Here is a 17,763-nt window from a genome sequence, read left to right on the forward strand (position 1 = left end):
GTCTAAAGGGTTTGTGTGTAGATTTTGGGATTTAAAAAATGGCTTTTCTTTCCAGCAAGACATTAACACATTCCTTATAAATTATTTATTAATAGCGTATTAATGAATGTTATTATGAAGTGTTACTGTTACGTGTTTTGAATTGAATAAGATAACTACTTCTCTGTTGACATTCAGTATTTATTTTCCATTTAAAAAAACAATAATTCTAAATGGTCTGTTATTTGATGGCTACAGCTTCCTCATCACCAGACAACATGTAGCAGAGAGGGGTGAGTTACACCTGCAGATAAAGCACGACGATAGCCACTCCTCTACAAGGCTCTATCTCAGGCAGAAATGGACTGGCTCTCAACTGTGTGTGTCATCTGATGATGCAGGTCAGATATACAGAAATATTCACACCATTATGGTGATTTTTTGGGGTGAAAATGTGACTTTTGGGAACCATCAATGTAAAATCCTTGAATTCACCTTGAAAATAACATTTTTACAGGCCAATAATTATTTCACTTTTGGAACTCAGTTCCCCCGAGTTCCTCCTAATTTGCAGCCCTGAATATAATGAAAAATTGAAATTAATATGATATGGGACTTTTAGTGATGTTCTTTTCCATGCTCCCTATCGATCAGGAATCCCCAGAAGGAACATTTTGTGCATTTTGAGGTAAATCTGAAATGACAGCATGAATATTGATTGCTTTGTGCGTTTTGTGTTCTTTCTCTTCCTTGATTTTATGTGCTGTGCTTAATGCAATGTACCTATTGATTATTTCTGCTTGTGCTATAAAATCATTCATTATTATGGATGATTTGAGTTACAAAAGCACATAGCATCCACAATAATGCATGATTTAGTCACAAAATAGTGCAGAAATTATACAAGCACAGTAGTCCTAGATAATTCCAGAACATTGCAATTGTTTTTCCTTAGAATGTGATACTCTGCTCCGACAATCATCATGAGTCTGTATCAAGTGTGCCAAAGCTGGGCTGAAACCAAAGCCTGACATCCTGCAGCTTCCCAGAACCACGTTTGGATACCTATGTCGTCATATCATATTGTATAGTTGACAATCCTCGTGACTTTTTCCCATCCTGTGTCAATTCTTCAGACAGATCTGTACTGGATCTGCGCTAATCCTGTACGCCCTCTACTGGTGAAGATGAGAAACCTCTGTCTGTGTCAACAGGCCGATTTGTGACACACCCACACAAAACCCCAACACATTCGCTACATACGCTACATATGCCCACACACACGCATACCGACACAACACAAACACACATACATACACATTACACACTCACTTTTACACTCATCATTTGCTGTTGCTACTCTGTTTTTATTTTACTCTTATTATTATCTATTCTCATTTACTCTGCCATCATGTACATATCTACCTCAAATACCTCGTACTTCATTGATCTGGTACTGGTACTCCCTGTATATAGCTCCTCGTTGATCTGGTACTGGAGCTCCATTCTGGTGTATTTTGTTCTACTCCTCTAGTGTTTCTATTCTGCGTTGTTGGGAAGGGCTCGTAAGCATTTCACTGTAACGTCTACACCAGTTGCATTCGACGCATGACAAATCGGCTTTGATTTGATTTTGAGGCCGTGCATAATGAAATCCAGAAGTGCTAGGGACAGCTGACAACGTTTGTGACATCGAGACCACCATGGACCCTTTCTAGTGCATGTTAGGGTCATAAAGGACCTGTCCCATTGCCAGTAGGGTTCAGATGTGCCGCCTAACAATTAGCCTGAGTCCCAGATCATTTTGTGCTGTCTTGCCAACTCCATTGCTGTCATGGCGTGACAATGACAGCAATGGAGGAGACTGCACAAACAGATCTGGTACTCAGGAAAAACAATTGGTGCCAGATCAGAAAATTATCTTCCACCAGTTTCTTGTGTACCTTCTAGCCAGTTGACACTTGAAGGATACACTTGTTTTCATTGATTAAATACTCTCTTTACTTTAAAACTAGAATCCTTAGTTGCTCCTAATCTGTGATGTCCATTCCCGGCAGTTGACTACTCTGTTGAATGACCACCCTTGATTACAGTGTTAGGGGTGGGATATATCAGTCTTCCCAGCCTGGTGCAGGTCTACAATTTTGTTTCTGGTGTCCTTTGACAGCTCTTTGGTCTTGGCCATAGTGGAGTTTGGAGTGTGACTGTTTGAGGTTGTGGACAGGTGTCTTTTATACTGATAACAAGTTCAAACAGGTGCCATTAATACAGGTAACGAGTGGAGGACAGAGGAGCCTCTTAAAGAAGAAGCTACAGGTCTGTGAGAGCCAGAAATCTTGCTTGTTTGTTATTGACCAAATACTTATTTTCCACCATAATTTGCAAATAAATTCATTAAAAATCCTACAATGTGATTTTCTGGATTTTTTCTTCTAATTTTGTCTGTCATAGTTGAAGTGTACCTATGATGAAAAGTACAGTTCTCTCTCATCTTTTTAAGTGGGAGAACTTGCACAATTGGTGGCTGACTAAATACTTTTTTGCCCCACTGTATATATATATTCAAACCACAGAAGTTTGGTGGCACCTTAATTTGTGAGAACAGGCTCGGGGTAATATATATGTATGTATGTATACATATATGTGTGTATGTATGTATGTATGTATGTATTGTGGCAAAGAAGGGGGTTGAGTGATAAATGGCAGATATGTGAGAGCAGAACTAATAAACGGGCTCTGCCCGATCACTAAAATGGCCACCCCTGTCAGAACTACAGATAACAAAATGGCCGACCGCCAAAACTACAAGTACCAGAAGCAAGGGGAACCCTCAGAAGGTGGAGCCGACCCACAGATAAAGGGTCAAGAAAAACCAGGAAGAGAGAGAGGGTGTGCTGGAAGGATCTATGAACAATAGAGAAAGAGACAATAGAGATTGGCTGGATTTACCGTGTATGAGCTGGATTGTTTTAGACTTACCTGTTGGCGTTTGGACCTGGACCTACCAAGAACCCGATTTGTGTACCGAACCCTGCTATCCTTGACCTCGCCTACGGCCTGGGTGGACCAGGACGGAGAAACAAACACACAGGTACTGTCCGGTTCGAAAGAACTCTCATTCTTGGGTGATTTGGTGACAGTTTACCACTTAATTTGTGACAAACGCTCCTAACCTTGAAGAGGTTTGCCACACGTGGTGGAGAATGCGGGCATGGACTAACCATACCACTGGTTAGGTAGAAGAAAAAAAAATGTTCAGTTAGCACTCCAAAGGGGAGTCAGGTTTTCTTTTGTGGCTTTGTTTGGTTAGGACAGCTTCTCAGGAAAACGAGTATGGAGGAAGCCATACAGGCCCTGTTACAAGCGGCGGCCGCCCAACAAGAGGCAACCAGAGCTCAACAAATAGCTCATCAGGATGCAATGCGAATGTATCAGGACACGTTACAGGTCCAGCACCACACCAACCAGCTGCTCAGAGAAGAGCAAGAGAGAAACACCCGGGAGTTAAGAGAAGGCCTAAAGGGACTAGCGGACCAAATTGGGGCTCAATTACCAGCTGCAAATACCCAGAGGCGGGCCAATCATTTTCTTCAAAAAATGACAGCACAGGATGATGTGGAAGCATACCTTACCACCTTCGAAAGGACGGCAGAGAGGGAGAAGTGGCCGAAAGAAGAATGGGCAGGGCTTCTGGCACCATACCTGGCAGGGGACGCTCAAAAAGCGTATTTCGACCTGGAGTTGAAAGATGCACAGGATTACGATAAACTAAAGGGAGAGATCCTGACTAGACTGGGAGTGACCGATACCGTGAGGGCACACCGCTTCCACCAGTGGTCCTACCGACCGGCACAACCCCCACAAACACAGATGTTCGACTTGATTCACCTGGCACGGAAATGGTTGCGACCAGAGACCCGGTCATCCGCCAAGATCGTTGAGACCATCGTACTCAACCAGTTTCAGCGAGGTCTACCCCGAGAAGTGAGACGATGGGTTGGCCAGAACGAGGTACTTTCCGCCGACCATCTCGTGGGCCTGGTTGAACGGTATTGTACGGCAGGAACAGCTGAGCAGGCACATGAGGAAATAATCAGAATCAGGCCGAGACACTAAGGGAAAAAACGGAACCCGGGACTGGGTGTCGAGGGGGTCTTCCCCCCGAACCCCTATTATCTGTTACAATTGTAATCAACCGGGACATATTGCAGCCTACTGCCCTATTAAAGAAGAGCCAATGCAATGTAACCTCGGTGAAAATGAAGATGATATACGGTATGCATGTCCTGTTGTAACCACTGTACTTGAAAGATCAATAAACAAACATATGTGCAGGGTGAAGGTTGAAGGGAAAGAGGTTGAAGCACTGCTGGATTCCGGCAGTATGCTAACCCTGGTCGTTGCAAGCCTAGTGCCGAATCATAAACTGGATACAAGACAGGATATCAGTGTTACATGCATTCATGGGGATACCCGTCTGTACCCCACGGCCTTAGTGAGCATACAAACAGAGGACGGTCTGCTTGATTAAGGTCGGAATGGTCCCAAAGATGCCACATGATGTAATATTGGGTAGATACTTTCCTAACTTTGCGAAGTTAGGCCAGAAGAATGGCATATTTGAGAAGCCAACAACCCTGACCAAGCAGGAAGAAGCATGGGGCCTTCAACCAAAGCCAAGAAAAGAGATCTCCCAGGGGACAACATCACAGGTGCAAGTAGGGGAGGAGGAGGATGAAGTGGCAAACCTCGCTGATAACGAACAGCCCGGTACTAGTGGGGCTGGGGTCGATCTGAATCCAAAGGACGACGATCTAGAACTAGCAGACCTGGCAGGGTCCTTGACTAATTTCGGGACGGCCCAAAAACAGGATCCAACCCTGCAGCAAGCCAGAGCAGATGTGCAGGTCATAGATGGTACTCCCATAAATGTTGGGATGATGCCTAATAGTTTTCCCCACTTCATCATGAAAAAGGGTTTGGTGTACAGAGTCTCGAAAATAGGGGTTGATGTGGTGGAACAGTTGTTGGTTCCCACCCGGTACCGGAGGACAGTACTGGATCTAGCTCATGGGCACATTCTGGGTGGTCACCTTGGTATCGATAAAATCCGAGACCGGATTGTAAGGAGGTTTTACTGGCCAGGAATTCAAGCTGAAGTGGCTCGGCATTGTGGAGAGTGCCCGGAGTGCCAGTTAACAGCTCCCCGACCAGCTGTTAGAAGCCCGTTAGTGCCACTCCCCATAATCGAAACGCCATTTGAGAGGATAGCGATGGATTTAGTGGGCCCACTACCCAAATCCGCCAGAGGGCACCAATACATTCTGGTCATTCTAGATTATGCCACTCGCTACCCAGAAGCCATTCCCCTTCGGACGATGGCTTCCAAAAATATCGCAAAGGAATTAGTGCTCTTGTTCACCAGGGTAGGGGTTCCAAAGGAGATCCTTACCGACCAGGGGACCCCCTTTATGTCCTGCCTTATGGCGGACCTTTGTAAACTGTGGCAGTTGAAACAGTTGAGGACATCGGTTTACCATCCTCAGACGGACGGGCTGGTTGAGAGATTCAACCGGACCCTGAAGTCAATGCTCAGGAAGGTAAACGATAAGGATGGGAAAAACTGGGATTGCATGTTGCCGTATCTGATGTTTGCCATTAGAGAGGTTCCTCAAGACTCGCTGGGGTTTTCTCCCTTTGAGCTGGTATATGGGAGGCATCCCCAGGGAATCTTAGACATCGCCCGGGAAACCTGGGAGCACCAATCCACCCCGTATACTAGTGTCATAGAGCACGTCACGGCAATGCAAGACAGGATAGCCACAGTCATGCCCATCGTCAGAGAGCACATGAGACAAGCACAGGAGCACCGGCGTCACACTTATAACCGGCAGGCTACCCTGAGGGAATTTCAACCGGGAGATAAGGTGTTAGTGCTGATCCCCACGGTAGAGTGTAAACTACTAGCCACATGGAAAGGACCATATGAAGTACTGGAGAGAATAGGAGAAGTCAATTATCGGCTCCGACAGCCAGGTCGACGGCCCCAGGAACAGATTTATCACATTAACCTGTTAAAAGCATGGAGAGAGAGAGAAACACTAATGGTCACATACCCCACACACACTCAGGAGACAGCCAAAGTAAATATTTCACCCACTCTGTCCCCAGCACAAGTACAGGAAGTAAAGACCCTGATCCAGAAAAACAGAGATGTGTTTTCAGAGGTACCTGGCCGAACTGAGGTTACGGCTCATGATATCGTTTCCCTACCAGGGAGAAAAGTGAGCATGAGGCCATATCGGGTACCCGAGGCTCGACAGGCCGCGATTAGAGCAGAGACAGAGAAAATGTTGACAGCTGGAGTGATCGAAGAGTCACATAGTGAGTGGTCTAGCCCAATTGTGATGGTCTCCAAGCCCGATGGGTCTTTGCGGTTCTGTAACGACTTTCGGAAGGTAAATGAAATCTCCAAGTTTGATGCCTACCCCATGCCCCGAGTAGATGAACTACTGGAGAAAATTGGTAATGCTCGGTACATTACGATCCTTGATCTGACAAAAGGGTGCTGGCAAATTCCTCTGACCCCCAGGGCCAAAGAAAAGACAGCCTTTACAACACCTGACGGTTTGTTTCAATACACCGTCATGCCATTCGGCTTACACGGGGCCCCAGCCACCTTTCAACGGCTCATGGACAAAGTCCTAAAACCGCACAAAGCATACGCCGCAGCTTATTTAGATGACGTGGGGATCTACAGCCCAGATTGGGAATCCCACTTACCGCGGGTACAGGCAGTGTTAGACGCCCTTAGAAAGGCAGGGCTCACGGCAAACCCTGCCAAGTGTTATGTGGGGTTAGAGGAAACAGAGTATCTGGGATACACTGTGGGAAGAGGGTTAATCAAACCCCAACGTAAGAAGGTGAAGGCAATTAGAGAATGGCCGAAACCAGTAAATAAGAAGCAGGTTCGAGCCTTCCTAGGGCTGACCGGTTACTACCGGAAGTTCATCCCAAGTTATGCCACAGTGGCTGCCCCACTTACCGACATGACTAGAGCCAGAGGGCCAAACATGGTTAAATGGGATGAAAGGGCCACCAAAGCATTTAGGATATTACAGGAGGCTCTCTGCTGTAATCCAGTGCTGGTGGTACCAGACTTTGAGAGAGAGTTTGTGGTTCAGACGGATGCCTCAGAGGTCGGCTTGGGAGCAGTGCTATCCCAAGAGGTAGAAGGGGTGGAACACCCCATCCTGTTTTTAAGCAGGAAGCTGGAACCACGGGAAACCAACTACTCAGTCGTTGAGAAAGAGGCGCTGGCAGTAAAGTGGGCTCTAGAAAGCCTGAAATACTACCTGCTGGGGCGCCACTTCACCCTCATCAGTGACCATGCCCCACTCACCTGGATGCATAGGGCTAAAGAGAAGAACGCTCGGGTGATGCAGTGGTTTTTGAGTCTCCAACCGTTTCATTTTGACTTGAAACACAGAGCAGGGAAGAAAATGGGAAATGTGGATGGGTTATCCCGCATGCATGCATATTTTGCTGCGGTAGCCCGACCTAGGGGGTCGGATCTAGGGGGAGAGATGTGTGGCAAAGAAGGGGGTCGAGTGATAAATGGCAGATATGTGAGAGCAGAACTAATAAACGGGCTCTGCCCGATCACTAAAATGGCCACCCCTGTCAGAACTACATATCACAAAATGGCCGACCGCCAAAACTACAAGTCCCAGAAGCAAGGGGAACCCTCAGAAGGTGGAGCCGACCCACAGATAAAGGGCCAAGAAAAACCAGGAAGAGAGAGGGTGTGCTGGAAGGATCTATGAACAATAGAGAAAGAGACAATAGAGATTGGCTGGATTTACTGTGTATGAGCTGGATTGTTTTGGACTTACCTGTTGGCGTTTGGACTTGGACCTACCAAGAACCCGATTCGTGTACCGAACCCTGCTATCCTTGACCTCGCCTACGGCCTGGGTGGACCAGGACGGAGAAACAAACACACACTGAACAAGTTGCACAGACATGTGGCGAACAGAAATGGAATAATGTGTCCCTGAACAAAGGGGGGGTCAAAATCAAAAGTAACAGTCAATATCTGGTGTGGCCACCAGCTGCATTAAGTACTGCAGTGCATCTCCTCCTCATGGACTGCACCAGATTTGCCAGTTCTTGCTGTGAGATATTACCCCACTAATCCACCAAAGCACCTGCAAGTTCCTGGACATTTCTGGGGGGAATGGCCCTAGTCATCACCCACCGATCCAACAGGTCCCAGACATGCTCAATGGGATTGAGATCCGGGCTCTTCGCTGGCCATGGCAGAACACTGACATTCCTGCCTTGCAGGAAATCACGCATAGAACGAGCAGTATGGCTGGTGGCATTGTCATGCTGGAGGGTCATGTCAAGATGAGCCTGCAGGAAGGGTACCACATGAGGGAAGAGGATGTCTTCCCTGTAACGCACAGCATTGAGATTACCTGCAATGACAACAAGCTCAGTCCGATGATGCTGTAACACACCGCCCCAGACCATGACGGACCCTCCACCTCCAAATCGATCCCGCTCCAGAGTACAGGCCTTGGTGTAATGCTCAGTCCTTCGACGATAAACGCGAATCCGACCATCACCCCTAGTGAGACAAAACCGTGACTCGTCAGTGAAGAGCACTTTTTGCCATTCCTGTCTGGTCCAGCAACGGTGACGTTGTTGCCGGTGATGTCTGGTGAGGACCTGCCTTACAACAGGCCTACAAGCCCTCAGTCCAGCCTCTCTCAGCCTATTGCGCACAGTCTGAGCACTGATAGAGGGATTGTGCGTTCCCGGTATAACTCGTGTAGTTGCTGTTGCCATCCTGCACCTGTCCCGCAGGTGTGATGTTTGGATATACTGATCCTGTGCAGGTGTTACATGTGGTCTGCCACTGCGAGGTTGATCAGCTGTCCGTCCTGTCTCCCTGTAGCGCTATCTTAGGCGTCTCACAGTATGGACATTGCAATTTATTGCCCTGGCCACGTCTGCAGTCCTCATGCCTCATTGCAGCATGCCTAAGGCAAGTTCATGCAGATGAGCAGGGACCCTGGGCATCTTTCTTTTGGTGTTTTTCAGAGTCAGTAGAAAGGCCTCTTTAGTGTCCTAAATTTTCTCAACTGTGACCTTAATTGCTTACCGTCTGTAAGCTGTTAGTGTCTTAACGACCGTTCCACATGTGCATGTTCATTAATTGTTTATGGTTCATTGAACAAGCATGGGAAACAGTGTTTAAACCCTTTACAATGAAGATCTGTGAAGTTATTTGGATTTTTATGAATTATCTTTGAAAGACAGGGTCCTGAAAAAGGGACGTTTCTTTTTTTGCTGAGTTTATATATATATATTTAATTGAACCTTTATTTAACTAGGCAAGTCAGTTAAGAACAAAATAACTTATTTACATTGACGGCACTGGACCAATTAGGTGCCTCCCTATGGGACTCCCAATCACAGCCAGATAGCAGAAAGAGGAAGGAGAGGTGAATCAAAATTAGTAGTAGATTTGATGCTATAAGGTTACTAGCATACATGTACTTAGTGAAGTAAGGGGTAGAGACGCAGGCAGGCAAACAGACACAGACGGACAAGACAGGAAGCCAAAGATAGCCTGACTACCAGAGGCAAGGAGACAGACAGACGTGAGGTTGTGACAGTGATGTAGTCAAGGAAGGTGTAGATAAGCAGGCAGGCAGGAAGTCAGGTAAACAAGACAGGCAGACAGACAAGACAGGCAACACTCCTACATGATGTAGGGGCGGCAGGGAGTCAGTGTGTATGTAGGCAGTGGAACTCGTTCAGAATGTTCTCCTTCACAGTCAGGTCCTCGTTCCCAGTGGTCAGGAGGCTACCATAGTCTGTACTCTGCAGTTGCAGCTTGATGTCTACATTGAGATATTATTAAAAAGACAGAAGTCATATGTGGAAAGGGGATTGAACCATTGAACCATGAGGGTGCCTAGCTGTGCTGGCCACTCCAATAACAAGTCTGAGCTCCCCTACGTGTAGCAATATTAACTAGAGCACCCCCTTAAGCATTGAAAATACTATATTGGTCCAGTCCACAATTTTTGGGACAACCTAAGATTTAATGTTGGTAAATGATAATAAACCTAAAAGTGAATAGTGCTCAATGATAACATGTTTCGTCAACGGCAAAGGCATACAATCCTAAATATTTAAAGACACATTTTTAAGATTGTTCTATTTGTCTGTAAAACCTCGAAAGGGTGTTTTATGTCTTTCATAAGACACATTGGCTTTTGTTTGTCCAGATCTGAAATTCCAGTCAATTCCAGTTAACCTTTGAAGTTAAGAGTTGCCTGACAAATCATCATCATTTTATTCTTATGACTATAATTGCACATAAACTGCCCATAACTCATTGCTTCCACTGTGTGGAGCTGATGATGATGACTAACAAGGAAGCACACACTATTCCACACATTCATGCACACACCAACCCACCCACCCACACATGCTCACACACACACCTCACACAAACACACACACACACACACACAGAGATACTTCTACCACAGTTTAGACTGCAATGTGCGAACATCGCATTCCACTTTACTTAACCAGTATGTGGATAATTGTGTAATTGCAAACTATAACTTTACATAAAACTATAATATAACTACAGTGCCTTGCGAAAGTATTCAGCCCCCTTGAACTTTGCGACCTTTTGCCACATTTCAGGCTTCAAACATAAAGATATAAAACTGTATTTTTTTGTGAAGAATCAACAACAGTGGGACACAATCATGAAGTGGAACGACATTTATTGGATATTTCAAACTTTTTTAACAAATCAAAAACTGAAAAATTGGGCGTGCAAAATTATTCAGCCCCTTTACTTTCAGTGCAGCAAACTCTCTCCAGAAGTTCAGTGAGGATCTCTGAATGATCCAATGTTGACCTAAATGACTAATGATGATAAATACAATCCACCTGTGTGTAATCAAGTCTCTGTATAAATGCACCTGCACTGTGATAGTCTCAGAGGTCCGTTAAAAGCGCAGAGAGCATCATGAAGAACAAGGAACACACCAGGCAAGTCCGAGATACTGTTGTGAAGAAGTTTAAAGCCGGATTTGGATACAAAAAGATTTCCCAAGCTTTAAACATCCCAAGGAGCACTGTGCAAGCGATAATATTGAAATGGAAGAAGTATCAGACCCCTGCAAATCTACCAAGACCTGGCCATCCCTCTAAACTTTTAGCTCATACAAGGAGAAGACTGATCAGAGATGCAGCCAAGAGGCCCATGATCACTCTGGATGAACTGCAGAGATCTACAGCTGAGATGGGAGACTCTGTCCATAGGACAACAATCAGTCGTATATTGCACAAATCTGGCCTTTATGGAAGAGCCATTTCTTAAAGATATCCATAAAAAGTGTTGTTTAAAGTTTGCCACAAGCCACCTGGGAGACACACCAAACATGTGGAAGAAGGTGCTCTGGTCAGATGAAACCAAAATTGAACTTTTTGGCAATAATGCAAAACGTTATGTTTGGCGTAAAAGCAACACAGCTGAACACACCATCCCCACTGTCAAACATGGTGGTGGCAGCATCATGGTTTGGGCCTGCTTTTCTTCAGCAGGGACAGGGAAGATGGTTAAAATTGATGGGAAGATGGATGGAGCCAAATACAGGACCATTCTGGAAGAAAACCTGATGGAGTCTGCAAAAGACCTGAGACTGGGACGGAGATTTGTCTTCCAACAAGACAATGATCCAAAACATAAAGCAAAATCTACAACGGACTGGTTCAAAAATAAACATATCCAGGTGTTAGAATGACCAAGTCAAAGTCCAGACCTAATCCAATCGAGAATCTGTGGAAAGAACTGAAAACTGCTTTTCACAAATGCTCTCCATCCAACCTCACTGAGCTCGAGCTGTTTTGCAAGGAGGAATGGGAAAAAAATGTCAGTCTCTCGATGTGCAAAACTGATAGAGACATACCCCAAGCGACTTACAGCTGTAATCGCAGCAAAAGGTGACGCTACAAAGTATTAACTTAAGGGGGCTGAATAATTTTGCACGCCCAATTTTTCAGTTTTTGATTTGTTAAAAAAGTTTGAAATATCCAATAAATGTCGTTCCACTTCATGATTGTGTCCCACTTGTTGTTGATTCTTCACAAAAAAATACAGTTTTATATCTTTATGTTTGAAGCCTGAAATGTGGCAAAAGGTCGCAAAGTTCAAGGGGGCCGAATACTTTCGCAAGGCACTGTATGAGTATGTAGTTTTTGCAGGCAGACATTTTGTGATCTGTAGTTCTTGTAGGGGTGGCCATTTTGTGCTTTGTAGTTCAATCTGGCCATCCCTTTGTGAGAGGGCAGAGCCCGTTTATTAGTTACGCCCTCACATATCTGCCATTTATCACTCTGCCCCCTTCTTTGCCACACATCTCCACCCTAGCTTCGATCCCATAGGTCGGGCTACTGCAGCAAACTAGGCGTGCATGCGGGTTAACCCATCCACATTTCCCCTTTCTTTCCCTGCTCTGTGTTTTAAATCAAAGTGATACGGTTGGAGACTCAAAAACCGCCGCATCACCCTATCGTTCTTCTCTTTAACCCTATGCGTCCAGGTGAGTGGGCCATGGTGACTGATGAAGGTGAAGTGGCGCCCTATCAGGTAATATTTCAGGCTTTCTGGAGCCCACTTTACTGCCTGCGCTTCTTTCTCAACAACTGTGTAGTTGGTGTTCCACCCCTTCCACCTCTTGGGAGAGGACGGCTCCGAAACCGACCTTTAGAGGCATCCGTCTCACAGCAGAGAGACTCCTGTAAAGTTTGGTACCACCAGCACTGGATTACAGCAGAGAGAGAACGTTACCGAGCGTTACCAATATTCTCCAATAGCTTATCTACTCGGGGCATGGGGTAGGCATCAAACTTGGAGATTTAATTTACTTTCCAAAAATCATTACAAAAAATGTTTAAATAATAATTTATCCTTGGTTGGGAAACAATGTCATGAGGACCTCAGTTCGCCCTGGTATCCCTGAAAATACATCTCTGTTTTTCTGGATCAGGGTCTTTACTTCCTGTACTTGTGCTGGGGACAGTGCAGGTGAAACACGGTGTGGGGTACGTGACAATTCGAGTGTCTCTCGCTCTCCACGGTTTTAACAGGTTTATGTGATAGATCTGTTCCCGGGGGTCGATGACCTGGCTGTTGGATCCAATAATGAACTTCTCCTATTCTCTCCAGCACTTCATATGGTCCTTTCCATGTGGCTAACACTTTACACTCTACCGTGGGGACCAGCCCCAACACCTTATCTCCCGGTTGAAAGTCCCTCAGGGTAGACTGCCGGTTATAAGTGTGCTGCTGGTACTCTTATGCTTGCCTCATGTTCTCTTTTATTATGGGTGTGACTGTGGCTATCCTGTCTTGCATGGCCGTAACATGCTCTATAACACTAGTATAGGGGGTGGACAGGTGCTCCCAGGTTTCCCTTGCAATGTCTAAGAATCCCCGGGGGTGCCTCCCATAAACCAGGAGGTGCCTCCCATGAACCACTTTTTCACATAAAGTGTGAAAACCCCAGCTATGCTTGGGGAACCTCTCCAACATCAGATACGGCAACATGAAATCCCAGTTTTTCACATCCTTATCGATTACCTTCCTGAGCATTGACTTCAGGGTGTGGTTGAATCTCTCAACCAGCCCCTCCGTCTGAGGATGGTAAACCGATATCCTCAACTGTTTCACCCGCCACAACTTACAAAGGTCCACCATAAGGCGGGACATAAAGGGTGTCCCCTGGTCAGTAAGTATCTCTTTCAGAATCCCTACCCTGGTGAACAGGAGCACTAATTCCGATATTTTTGGAAGCCATCGTCAGAAAGGGAATGGCTTCTGGGTAATGTTTGGCATAATCTAGGATGACAAGAATGTATTGGTGCCCTCTGGTGGATTTGGGAAGCGGGCCCACTATATCCATTGCTATCCTCTCAAATGGCATTTCAATTATGGGGAGTGGCACAAACAGGCTTCTAACAGCTGGTTGGGGAGCTGTTAACTGGCACTCGGGGCACTCCCCACAATGTCTAGCCACTTCAACCTGAATCCCTGGCCAGTGAAACCTCCTCAAAATCATGTATTGGGTTTATCAATACCAAAGTGTGTCCCCAAAATGTGCCCATGAGCTAAGTCCAGTACTGTTCTCCAGTACCGGGTGGAGACAAACAACTGTTCCACTACATCGACCCCTAGTTTGGCCACTCTGTACACCAAACACTTTTCCATGATGAAGTGGGGGAAACTATTAGGCATCGTGTCATCATTTATGGGGGTACCATCTACGACCTGCACATCGGCTCTGGCTTGCTGCAGGGTTGGATCCTGGATCTGGGCCATACCAAAGTTATTCAGGGAGCCGGCCAGGCCTGTTTGTTCTAGATAGTCCCTCTCTGTGCCCTCTGGCGTCAAATCAACCCCGGCTCCACCAGTACTGGGCTGCTCATTATGGACGGTATCTGCCTATTATTCCTCATCCTCCCATACTAGCACCTGTGAGACTGGCCCCTGGAGACCTTCTATTTTCTTGGCTTTGGTTGAGAGCTAGATGCTACTGGCTGCTTGCTCAGGGGTTTTGGATTCTCAAATATGCTGTTCTTTTGGCCTAACCTCGCAAAGTTAGGAAAGTATCTACCCAGTATTACATGGTACGGCATCGTCGGGAGCACAACAAAATCATAATCCAGCAAGCCATCCTCAGTTTGTATGCTCACTACGGCTGTGGGGTACGGGCGGGTATCACCATGAATGCACGTAACACTGACGTCCTGATTTAAATCCAGTTTATGAGTCGGCACTAAGTTCGCTACAACCAAGGTTAACATACTGCCAGAATCAAGCAGGGCGGCCACCTCTTTCACTTCAACCTTCACCAAACACATGTATTTATTGCTTGGTCTTTCAAGTACAGTGCTTACCACAGGACATGCATATAATATGTCAGTTTCTTCTTTTTCACCGATGTTACATTGCATTGGCTCCTCTTTAATAGGGAGGAGAAGGTCATTGAGCGACTGTCCTTTATGTTACAGCAAACAGTTAAACACAATCCTATCCTTTCCATTGTGATGCACAATATGGTGGGGTATAAACCAGGACTCAGTAGATTGTTCAGCTATCTTGGGTGGCACCAGTGACACGTTTCCTGCCGTCTGCAGCTTCTTTATCTCCTGGAAGTACACCTCAGAGCCTTTTGGGTGCTACGGTGTCTTGGCAGTACAGCTTCCTTTGGAGCGTCTAGAGTTGCATCATTGCCTCTACGAAGCAGGGGTGTAGCGTAGTGCTGAACGCCATCAAGTTCTATACTAGAGGTGGATGTCTGGATTCATGGCTTGCTGATCTTGTTTCAATTGAGGCGCCAACGTTTCACTCACATAGGAAATGGTATTGATCTGCCAAAGTACACACTGGCTGTATGTGTATAAGGAGGTGAGGCATGTCTGAACCAATCAGCAGCGGAGGTTGAGCTTGGTCCACCAGTGGCAAACGAAGCTTACGGAGGTGGTCATATCGCCTTTGGAGAGCTGCTACTGGGCAGGAGTGTTCGGAAAGGCCTAGGTTGTCTGCGGTGAATGCCTGCCATATCTAATACTTCTTAAAGGGTTTGAGCAGGGTGGACACATCAAGGGTAACTGAGGCACCTTGCAGTTGCACAAGGGCTTGTCGACCTGTCCTGAGGGTGAGGGTCTCCGGCTCAGAAGTGAAGTTTATTTGTTGAACAGCCTGTGGCAGGACGATGCTACGCTTTGAGCCATCGTTGAGCACGATGTATGTCTCCAGGAATCGGTCACCATTGTGAAGTAAGACTTTCACGACCTTCAGCAATTGATTGGGTCTGTCCAGGTATACCTTGGTCGTGGGGACACTCACCATGAGAACACTTTTCTTGTTTTCCTGAATGGCGTCATGAAGTATCGTTAGGTGCTGCTGTTTACATGTCAGGATTGTCTGAGGGTGCAAGCATGAGCTTTGTGGATTTGTCCATACTTCTAACACCTTTTTACATTCTTTATCCACTTGATTATCTGTCCTGTGTTTAGCTTCTTGAACTCTTCACATGAGTTGAGAAAGTGTTCTTTATTGTCACCGTATGGCTTGGGTTTGGATTTCTCTTTCGATTGAGCAGGCTCCTTGGGGTTTGGTACTTCACTTGCGTTGAAGAGGATTGAAGCAGATTTCTCCTTCTGTCTCGTCAAGGCACGGTGGTCAACCTTGAATGGATTAGGCATATCACATTGATAGAGGGCTGTGACTCTGCTTGATATGCGCTTAGCCCGGGACTTCTTCTGCAACCAGACTGCCAAGTAGTGCAGGGTGTATGTCTGGTCCGTGCCAGTTCTGAGGATGCCGCGATCGAAGCAGTACTTAACGAATTCATCCCGGAAGCTCTGTGGCATCTTGCTCAAGAGCCAGACGATGTGGGATCTGAGCTCATAGCGGTTCTACCCCTCAAGGGTCCTGAGCATGCCTATCAGTGAGTGGATAGACAGGACAAAGGAGTCGAAGGCTTCTACATCTCCGAACCTGACAGCGGGGGAGTTTAGGATGGTGCTAGCTCACACTGGACGAGTTGGCGGAGCTGACCATACTTGTCCTGCAGGCTTGTAAGGCAGAAATGTAAGGTAACTGGTCGTGCATATAGGCATTCGCGAGCAGGACTGCACTCTGTAGTTTCAGGTGGGCCAGGAGCACTTTATACTTATACCACTCATTTAGGTGTCTGTGACTGCTCAACAGGTCATATAGGGCCATCTTGAATATGGCAAAGTCACTCTCTCTACCACTCTCGAAGTAGGACAATGACGGCTTCAGCATGCCGTATGATGAGGCAATCAGCTGATCTGTGATAGGTGGCGGAGCAGGCTCTGGGTAGGGTGCCATCTGTCCCAGGGCATGTTATGGTGCTGCTGGATTAGGATAGGACACGCCTAAGCCTGGATAGAAGCCTGGTGCTGCTGGAGCTGAATAAGTCATGCTTTGCCAAGCAGGTATGTAGGGTTCACCTGGAACAGGGTATGGTGCAAATCCTGGTACAGGATGTTATGCTGCAGATGCTGGTCCAGGGTATGGAGCCACGGGAACTGGAGCTGGGTGAGAAACCATGGGAGCTGGAGCAGGGTGCATAACCATGGGAGCTGGAGTAGGGTGCAGAACCATGGGAACTGGAGCAGGGTGCAGAACCATGGGAGCTGGAGCAGGGTGCAGAACCATGGGAGCTGGAGCATGGTGTAGAACCATGGGAGCTGGAGTATGGTGCAGAACCACGGGAGCTGGAGCAGGGTGCAGAACCACGGGAGCTGGAGCAGGGTGCAGAACCACGGGAGCTGGAGCAGGGTGCAGAACCACGGGAGCAAGAGCAGGGTGCAGAACCACGGGAGCTGGAGCAGGGTGCAGAACCATGGGAGCTGGAGCAGGGGTGCAGAACCACGGAAGCTGGAGTATGGTGCAGAACCACAGGAGTGGGAGTAGGGTGCAGAACCACGGGAGATGGAGCAGGGTGCAGAACCACGGGAGATGGAGTAGGGTGCAGAACCACGGGAGCTGGAGCAGGGGTGCAGAACCACGGGAGCTGGAGCATGGTGTAGAACCATGGGAGCTGGAGTGTGGTGCAGAACCGTGGGAGTAGGGTGCAGAACCACGGGAGATGGAGCAGGGTGCAGAACCATGGGAGCTGGAGTAGGGTGCAGAACCACGGGAGCTGG

This window comes from Oncorhynchus mykiss, chromosome 28 (genome assembly GCF_013265735.2).
Source record: "Oncorhynchus mykiss isolate Arlee chromosome 28, USDA_OmykA_1.1, whole genome shotgun sequence".
Classification (NCBI taxonomy): domain Eukaryota; kingdom Metazoa; phylum Chordata; class Actinopteri; order Salmoniformes; family Salmonidae; genus Oncorhynchus; species Oncorhynchus mykiss.